General features: G+C 29.6%; 1 pseudogene across 1 annotated transcript; it reads left to right on the top strand.

Moving 5' to 3' along the window:
- The first annotated feature begins 6,879 nt into the window (after positions 1-6,879).
- Positions 6,880-6,960, top strand: BDBG_16951 (annotated as a pseudogene). The gene has a single exon. The product of its transcript is annotated as a tRNA-OTHER (tRNA).
- Positions 6,961-9,540: the final 2,580 nt, after the last annotated feature.

Here is a 9,540-nt window from a genome sequence, read left to right as displayed (position 1 = left end):
TCATAGAAATATTTCAAAGAAAAAGTCTTCTGAGTATTTCACATCTTGATGAAATGAGAATATCACTTCTAAAAGAAAACAATTAGTCACTGATAATAGAGATTGAAAGAATAACTTAATATTTAATGAAGAGTTCAAAGCTATCTGAAATAAATATTTTTCAGATATTAAAAGAGTCAACACAGACTGCTGAAATAAATTTCTTGAAGAATTATAAGAAAAAGAAGTTTTTAAAGTCTTTAACTATACTACAACAAGAAGTGTAGCAAAGCTTTCAAATTTAGAGTATAAATTTCACAATGAAGCATATACAGTAAACTCTTTTAAGAAAATATATTGAGCTTTTATAAGAATTCTCTTTCAAAACTCATCATATTTAGAAGAGAAGAATATGTCATTTCATGAATATATTGATAAAAACAACTGAGAATGATCTGAGCTTATATCTGATGAACTAGAGTCAGCTATATTCTTAAGTTCAATTAAAACTACTACAGAACCTGATTCAATGAATCACTTAATTATTTAAAATATATATTTCTACTTAAAGAATGAATATTTTGAGCTCTTTTTTAGTCTCTTAAAATATGAGTATCATTCTAAATGCTGGAGAGAAGCTGCTGAAGTAATTCTTGTAAAACCTAATAGAAATGCTTTAATTTCTAAGTTATATAGAGTAATATCTCTGTTGAACTGTTTGAGAAAAATTCTAGAAAGAATAATGACTACTAGATTATCTTTTATAAGCTCTATTAGTGATTCTCTTCTATATAATGAATAAATAAGAGATTGAAAACAATGTTCTGCAATTGACACTGTTCTTCAGTTATTCATAAGATTTAAGTAGTAAAGTATAAAGACCTGGTCTCAACTGCAGTTTTTATTGATATAAAAGATACATTTGATTATGTTTCAAAGTCTAAGATAATTCAAACTTTGAAGATGTTAAAACTATGAGTTTCTCTAATAAAATGAGTTAACTATTTTATGTTTAAAAGAATTATATAACTATTCTTTAATAAAATAAAATAAGATAAGACTGAGAGAAAAATAGAAGAACTGTAAGAATATTTAATCTCATCTGTTTTATTTGTAATATACACTGTATATCTATTCAAGAATAGAGAGATGAAAATAGTGAGATTTTCAAGTTATGTAGATGATATTAATCTACTCTACAGTTCAAAGACAATTAAAGAGAATTTAGAAGTAATTAAAAAAGCAGTAAAGAAAATCTTTGTTAGAGCAGATATCAATCTTCTTTAATTTGATATGAATAAAACTGAGTTAATTCACTTTTTTTCAGATTCAATGAGAAAAAATTAAGACTAACTCTTTTAAATAAAGAGATTAAACCTGGTTTGAATCTCAAATGACTAGAAGTATGATTAAACTTCAAGTTGAATTTTAAATATTAGAGACTACTGAATAGTGTAATCAGACTATCAAATACAGTGAGAGATCTATTCTTTCAGACTATGAGATAGTTATACATAGCTTGTATCATCTCAGTAGCTGATTATGAAGTTCATGTTTGATGAAATAATCAAGATAATTTCACTGAACTCTTTCAAAGTCTGAAAAACAGAGCTTTGAGAAGAATTCTGAGAGTATTCAAATCATCTTCTATTAAAGCAATAAAAATTGAAGCTTCAATTTCATCTTCTGCTATTTAATTTGAAAAGGCCCGCATGAACTATGCTCTGAGAGTTATGAAGATGAGCTTAAATTATATAATCAGAGAAAGAGTCTCTTCTTCATTATTATTAATTCACTCAGGAAATAAACTGAATTGAAATAGATTTCTTAATGAAAATGAGAATAATTTCTCAAAGAAAATGCTCTCTTAACTGTATAGATTATATTCACTAATTGAAAATTAATTTTCTTTATTAAATGTTGAGAAAATTGATCATGAGAAGATATCTCTCTGCAGAGAAAAGCTGAAATCTCTCATAGACTTACAAATAAGTGAACTATCTAAAGAGAGAGAATATGAACAGTAGTTGAAGAAGATCTCTATACTTAATATAAAAAACTCTATTCTGATTTACTCAGATAGCTCAAAAAATGAGAGTTTGAACAGATTAGATACAGACATTGCTTATACTGAAGATAATATTAATTTCATCCCAGATTTCTGAAATTTGCGCTGTGAATCTGAAGTCTTTGATACTGAACTATTTATAACAGTAAAAGCTTTTAAACTTATTAAGATAAAATCTTATAAAAGAGGAAATAGCTTGAAAGAGATATAAATATTCTCTGATAGTCAAGCTGCTTTAAAAAGACTTAAAAATAGTCAGATTCACATTGATCAAATAAATCTTGAACTGATTTTAAATTCTATTGTAAAAATTCAAAAGAGAAGAATATCAAAACTAATAATTCATCTATACTGAGTTTGTGCTTATATGAATATTTCTGACAATAAATTAACTGCTTCAGCAGTAAAAAATAGTTCAGAATTAAGCAGATCTATTCAAAAAACAGTGTTCTGATCTTTTATAAAGAGAAAGATAAAAGAATCTTGTTTAAACAAGTGAAATGAAAGCTGATACAAATAAAAGAAGAGTATACATTATTCAAGATCTGAGGTAAAACCTAAGTGAAAACCTTGTTGAATTAAATCTACAAAGAAAATATTCTCATCTATAATTCAGTTGAAACTAGGACATGGTTATTTTCAATTCTATATATAAAGATTTAATGATAGATTTAATTCAACAGAATGCTTATTCTGCAATGAAAATGAAAATCCTGAGTATATTGTAATGCATTGTGCACTATACAATAGTCTCAACACCAGATTGAAAGAGCAGTATAATTTAAATCAATTAAATATGAGATTCTTATTCTCCACTGAGACAGGAATTAAATACTTAATAGACTTTCTATCAAAAACTCAAGCAGCTACAAGAAAAAGACTGAATTCAGAAATATCTGAATATCAAGAGGTAAAAATTGATCAGATATAGTCTGTTAAAACAGCTATACTCTATCTTTTAATATTTTTATTTTATTATAGTCTCTCTTTACTGTACTTTTTCTTTTCTTTTCTGTTCTTTTCTATCTACTTATTTAATGTCTCTCTCTTTAAGACTCTGTTCTCTTTTCTTTTGTCATGATATTTCTAAATAATTTCAAAGTATCAGAAGATGCTAAAATACTGCAATTTGTAAACAGTTTTTATATTCTGAGCTGAAATTTTCTGATTTTGCATATTTGAAATTGATAAATGTATAATAGTTGACTTTATAGATATTAGAAAAACTCAGATAACTAAAAGTTTTCAGGTAGATATCATAGTCTCTGACTGTATATATCTATAATTGAAGAATAATAATAATAATAATAGAAGTTAGCATCCTATGAAGCTCTTATTCATTCAAAAATCGCAGAGACTGTATTCAGATCTCTCATCAGCTTCTATAATGAAATCTACATACTTTATACTCTTAACTTCAAAATCATACTTACATATATCTATCAGTAGTTCTGCTTCTGTAGTTATTATAATACTCTTTATATATGTTCTTAATGTTCTTTTCTGAACTCATTAGTAAAGATGAGAATGTCATCAAAATAGATAGATACAAACTTATTAATAAAATCTCAGAATACTAAGTTGATATACTTCTGAGATGTACTGAGAGTGTTAAATAAATTCAAATATATGACTACTCATTCAAAAAGATTATATTTATCCTGACTAGACTGGCCGTCAGAACCATGAATTTCATGTTTGATCTCATTTGATATGATCTCATACATTTCTTGGCGTGAATCCCGCTGGGACTAGCTATCAAAAAAACATGTAAAGTGACTATATATCAGATCTTCAAATGGAACCATGACTTGAAAAAAATAAGAAAGTGATTCCATTTGGTCTCATTTAGTCTCATTCTTGGCATAGAGTTACTATTTTTAGACATTTTAAGGTTTTTTTTAGACTATTCTTAATTTTTTAAAAGGTAACACTTTTTGATAACACTCAAATGAGATTTAAAGTCATTTAAAGCAATAAAAATAATTTAAATTGAGAAGTGGAAATCATGGTCTCATTTGGAAAATGTGACAAGAGTAGACAGTAAGTCTCACTGAGACAGTATGAGACTACTATCTAATGTTAAAACCGTGTAATGGGATCAGTCGAATTGGTAATGGAACTATCAAAAAATCTGGTCCTGATCCCAGACACGGTCACACGGTCAATCTAATTCTGACTGTGTGACCGTATCTGAGATCAGAACTAGAATATTTAATGATTTCATTATTAATTTAACTGATCTTATTACACGGTTTTAAGATTATATAGTAGTCTCATACTGTCTCAGTGAGACTTACTGTCTACTGTTATTACATTTTCTAAATGAGATCATGATTTTCACTTCTTAGTTTAAATTCTTTTTATTGCTTTAAATGACTTTAAATCTTACTTGAGTGTTATCAAAAAGTGTTACTTTTTAAAAAATCAAAAATAGTCTAAAAAAACCTTAAAATGTTTAAAAATAGTAACTTTATGCCAAGAATGAAACTAAATAGAATCAAATGAGATCACTTTCTTATTTTTTCTAACTCATGATTTCATTTTACAATCTGATAAATAGTTACTTTGCATGTTTTTTTAATGATTAGTCTCAGCATAATGCATATCAAGAAATGTATGAGATCAGATTAAATGAAATCAAACGTGAAATTTATAATCTCAGCAGCCAGTCTAATCATATTGTGTTTGAAATACTGTAAGCTACTCATCTTCTTCAGTAATATAAATGTTAGGAAAAGTAGTGATGATATCTAGCTTTGTAAATTATGAAGTCTTCTTAATATATGCTAGAGTTTCATTGATAAAAGATAAAGAATAATAGTCTTTCTTTATTAATGTATTTAGTTCTCAATAGTTTACACAGAATCAGAGTTCTTCATCTGATTTCTTTGCAAGAAGAATAAAAGCTGTAACAGAAGAGTTACTAACACATATAAATTCTTTATTTAATAAATTATTAAGTGTCTTTTGAAGAAGGAGAACTTTGTCTCAGAATATATTATAAAGAAGATCTCATGATGATTTAGAATTCTTATTATTCTTCTTTTTTAGCTTGATACTGTGACCTACTTCTGAATCTCATAAGAGAAGTAGATTTATAACATTATGATCTTGTCAGAAGACATCTAGATATTTATAATATTATTAAGAGAGTTTTGTATAAGAATCTGTTATTGTAACATACAATAATCTTTCTAAAGCTTTTTTAATATCAGTCAGACTGATGAAGTAGATTATTATATAATTTTACTATTAATAATCTTATCAGTGACTTCTTTTTCAGAGTATTTCATAACTATTAACAGAGATCTGTGTCAGGTTCATAGTCTTGTAAATATCATCTACATAAATTCTATCATTGTTAGAGAATATTAAACTTCTGTTTTAAGCATTTAATAAGATATCTTATTCAGATTGTCAGACAAGTTCTAGTATAATATTATAGTCAAGATTATCAATTTTATATATATAAGTATGTTTACATTAATTTTCTCTGATATCTATATTTAGTTTTATCATGTGATAAATGTAAATATCTTTTAAGTCATTAAATTCTGTAAGAAGTTAAGATTTTAATAAGAGAGTATACTGAAGATTATAATATCTTACAACTGAAGATTTAATTATTATATAGTAGTATAGATCACTATCTATCATGACTTTTATATTATATATATTATCTATTATAATAGATACAAGAATTGCATTTATTGTTATTTTCTCTTTAAATTGTTATGATCTGATCTCTTCAAGCTTCTGCTTATAAGTTTGAATAGAAGTTAATGTTTTCTCTGTTTTATCAGAGTATTCTCATAGTTATCTTCTAAATCTTTCTCTAATATAGTATGATTGATATGAACTGCTAGCATTGATCTTTCTTTTAAATGAGAAGATATATACACTGATTAATAGTTAAAAGCTATATATTCTGATCAGTTATAATTGATGTATATTTCTTATTAATATCATCCAGCAATCTCTAGAAAGTAACCTCAGAGACTCAGAACCTATCAGACAGTAGAGACTCTTGCTTATACATAGATATTCAAGACTATTCAGTTCATAGCATCTGCATTATTATTCTTTAATATAGATGTATAAGTGTAACATCTTCTACTGTTATTCTGTAAACTTTTAAGCTTGATAAGACAGTCATTCTATGTTAGAGTTGTATGCATAAGTCTATATAAGCCAGGTCTTCATCTACACTTATAAGAGCTTATAAGAGTTTGAAAGTTAGTCTCTTCTTAAGCATTCTAATCTTTATTTAATTCTCTTAAGATTGATCATCTGCTTCTAGAATCTTGACATTGAAGTCAGGAATGAATATTGTAAGAGAAGTATTTCTCAGTTAAGCACTATGTAAGCAATTCAATATCTTCTGCTGCATAGCAGAGTCTCTGAACAGAACATTGAAATATCTAATAATATTGTCAAATGTATGTAATACTGATTCACATGTCTTCATTTATGAATGAAACTTCTGTTTCATGTGATTCTTCAATTTCTTAAAGAATAACGTTGTTATATTATGCGTAATCTATCTACGCGAGTTACACTAAATAGGATTGGGGTGGCACGTGACTAGGGTAAGTGTAGTAATCATTAAGACTTCTTCTTACTACACTATAATCTATAATAAGCTGACACCCGGGGTCTTCTCTCATTCTCAATTCTTTCAAAAACATAATAATAATTAATTACATCAATCAGACTCTGATTTTCTTATTAGAAAAGACATCTGTACAGTAATAATCATAAAAATCAAGAAATACATGCAAAATTCATTGATCTGCTGTATTTTGATTACTATTCAATCATTCTTTTCTGCCAGCGTGGCCCAGTTGGTAAGACTGGTAACCAAGGCCGCACACATTAGGGGTGCGTGGGTTCGAATCCCACCGCTGGCACCTGCCACTTCTTACCCATGAAAGCCCCCATGTAATAGGGGCTGAGCCTAATTAGTAAGGCTTGGTGCGGGGTAGAACTCCCTACTGCAAGCCAAGCCACTAGTTAAGCGAGATCCTGCGAACACTCACCAGGGCCGGCATGGGGTGCCAATGTCCCACTATCCTACTGTGCACCCGTCAAGGTTCTAACAATATAGAGCCAAGCCTAATGTAGTGGTTATACACTACTTAAGCGAGTCCCTAACTAGGGCCGTCATCGGAGCCTAGCTCCCCCCCAAATACAGGGAATGATTTTGAAAACCACCCGACTAGCAGGCCTAGACGCGCATCTAGGCCCTAGGCAGGGCACCCTGATAGGCTAGAGCCTGCAAGCTCACTGCCAAGCCCTAATACTGGCAGGGAGGACTGCAGTCATCAAGCCTATGATTAGTCCCTAACACGGGGCGAGGCCACGACGGCTGATTGGTAGGCCTATGGGCATCTAATGGGGCCGAGATCAGCAACCGGAAGCTTGGTGTGTACACCACCAAGTGGGCGGTGGCAGCCACTGACTAACGCCCCTGGAAATTAGTGGCTGGCCCGAGAGGACGGACGCGGTGGTCGGTTAATTATAGGGGGTTAAATGTAATTAGCTTAAGGTGCATCCTGCGGGTGGCTAGCGCCCGTAGCAAGACAAGACTGAGATAAAAATAGAAGTACCACAGGGATCTCCAATCTCACCCATTTTATTTGCAATATACACTGCATATCTATTCAAAAATAGAAATATGAGAATAGTGCGATCTCTGAGTTATGTGAATGATATTGGTCTAGTCTACAGCTCAAAAACTATTAAAGAGAATTTGAAAGTAATTGAAGAAGCTGCAAAGGAAATCTTTGTTAGAGCAGATATCAATCAAATTCAATTTAATATGGATAAAACTGAGTTAATTCATTTCTTTTCTAGATTCAATGAGAAAGAACTATCTCTAACTCTTTTGAATAGAGAGATTAAACCCAGTGTAAATATCAAATGGTTAGAAGTATGGTTAAACTCCAAGTTGAATTTTAAATATCACATTCAACAAAGAACTGTCAAGGCAGAAAGACTATTGAATAACATAATCAGACTATCAAATACAGAGAGGGGTCTATCCTTCCAGGCTATGAGACAGTTATATATAGCCTGTATTACATCAGTAGCTGATTATGAAGTTCAAGTTTGATGAAATAATCAAGGGAATTTCACTGAACTCTTTCAAAGTCTGTAAAACAGAGTCTTGAGAAGAATTCTGAGAGTATTCAAATCATCTTCTATTAAAGCAATGAAAATTGAAGCTTCAATTTCTCCTCCTGCTATTAGATTTGAAAAGGCCTGTATGAACTATGCTCTGAGAGTTGTAAAGATGAGCTCAAATCATATAATCAGAGAAAGAGTCTCTTCTTCATTTTCATCAATTAACTCTGAAAATGAACTGAATTGAAATAGATTTCTTGATTGAAATGAAAATGATTCTTCAAAGAAAATGCCTTCTCAACTGTACAGACTATACTCTCTGATTAAAAATCAATTTTTCTCTTTAAATATTGAAAAAGTTGATCATGAGAAGTTATCTCTCTGAAGAGAAAAGCTTGAATCTCTTATAGACTTATAAATAAGTGAACTATCAAGAGAGAAAGAATATGAACAGTATTTGAAGAGAATTTCTACAATCAATATAAAAGACTCTATTCTGATTTATTCAGATGACTCAAAAAATGAGAACTTGAATAGATTAGGCGCAGGCATTGCTTATACTGAAGATAATATTAATTTTATCTCAGATTTCTGAAATCTAGGCTCTGAATGTGAAGTCTTTGATGCTGAACTATTTGTAATAGTGAAAGCTTTCAAACTCATTGAAATAAAATCTCATAAAAGAGGAAATTGTTTGAAAGAGATATGAATATTCTCTGATAGTCAAGCTGCTTTAAAAAGACTTAGAAATAGTCAGATTCATAATGATCAAATGAATCTTGAACTGATCTTAAACTCTGTTTTGAAAATTCAAAAGAGAAGAACATCAAAGCTGATAATTCATCTGCACTGGGTTCCTGCTCATATGAATATTCATGACAATGAATTGGCTGATTCAGCTGCAAAAAAGAGTGCAGAATTAAGCAGATCTATTCAAAAAATTATGTCCTGATCTTTTATAAGGAGAAAAATAAAAGAATCTTGTTTAGACAAGTGGAATGAAAGCTGGTAGAAACAAAAGAAGAGTATACATTATTCAAGATTTGAAATAAAACCCAAGTGGAAATCTTGTTCAATTAAATGTAAAAAGAAAATATTCTCATCTATAATACAGCTGAAACTAGGACATGGCTATTTCAAATCTTATATACAAAGATTTGATGATAGATTTGACTCAATAGAATACTCATTCTGCAATACAAATGAGAATCCTGAGCATATTGTAATGCACTGTGCATTATACAATAGTCTCAGAGCCAGATTGAAAGAGAAGTATGATCTAAATCAATTAAATATGAGATTCTTATTCTCAACTGAGACAGGAATTAAATCCTTAATAGACTTTCTATCAGAAACTCAAGCAG

The sequence above is a fragment of the Blastomyces gilchristii genome (genome assembly GCF_000003855.2).
Source record: "Blastomyces gilchristii SLH14081 genomic scaffold supercont1.6, whole genome shotgun sequence".
NCBI classification, from domain to species: Eukaryota; Fungi; Ascomycota; class Eurotiomycetes; order Onygenales; family Ajellomycetaceae; genus Blastomyces; species Blastomyces gilchristii.
This window is presented reverse-complemented; position numbering and strand designations above follow the sequence as displayed.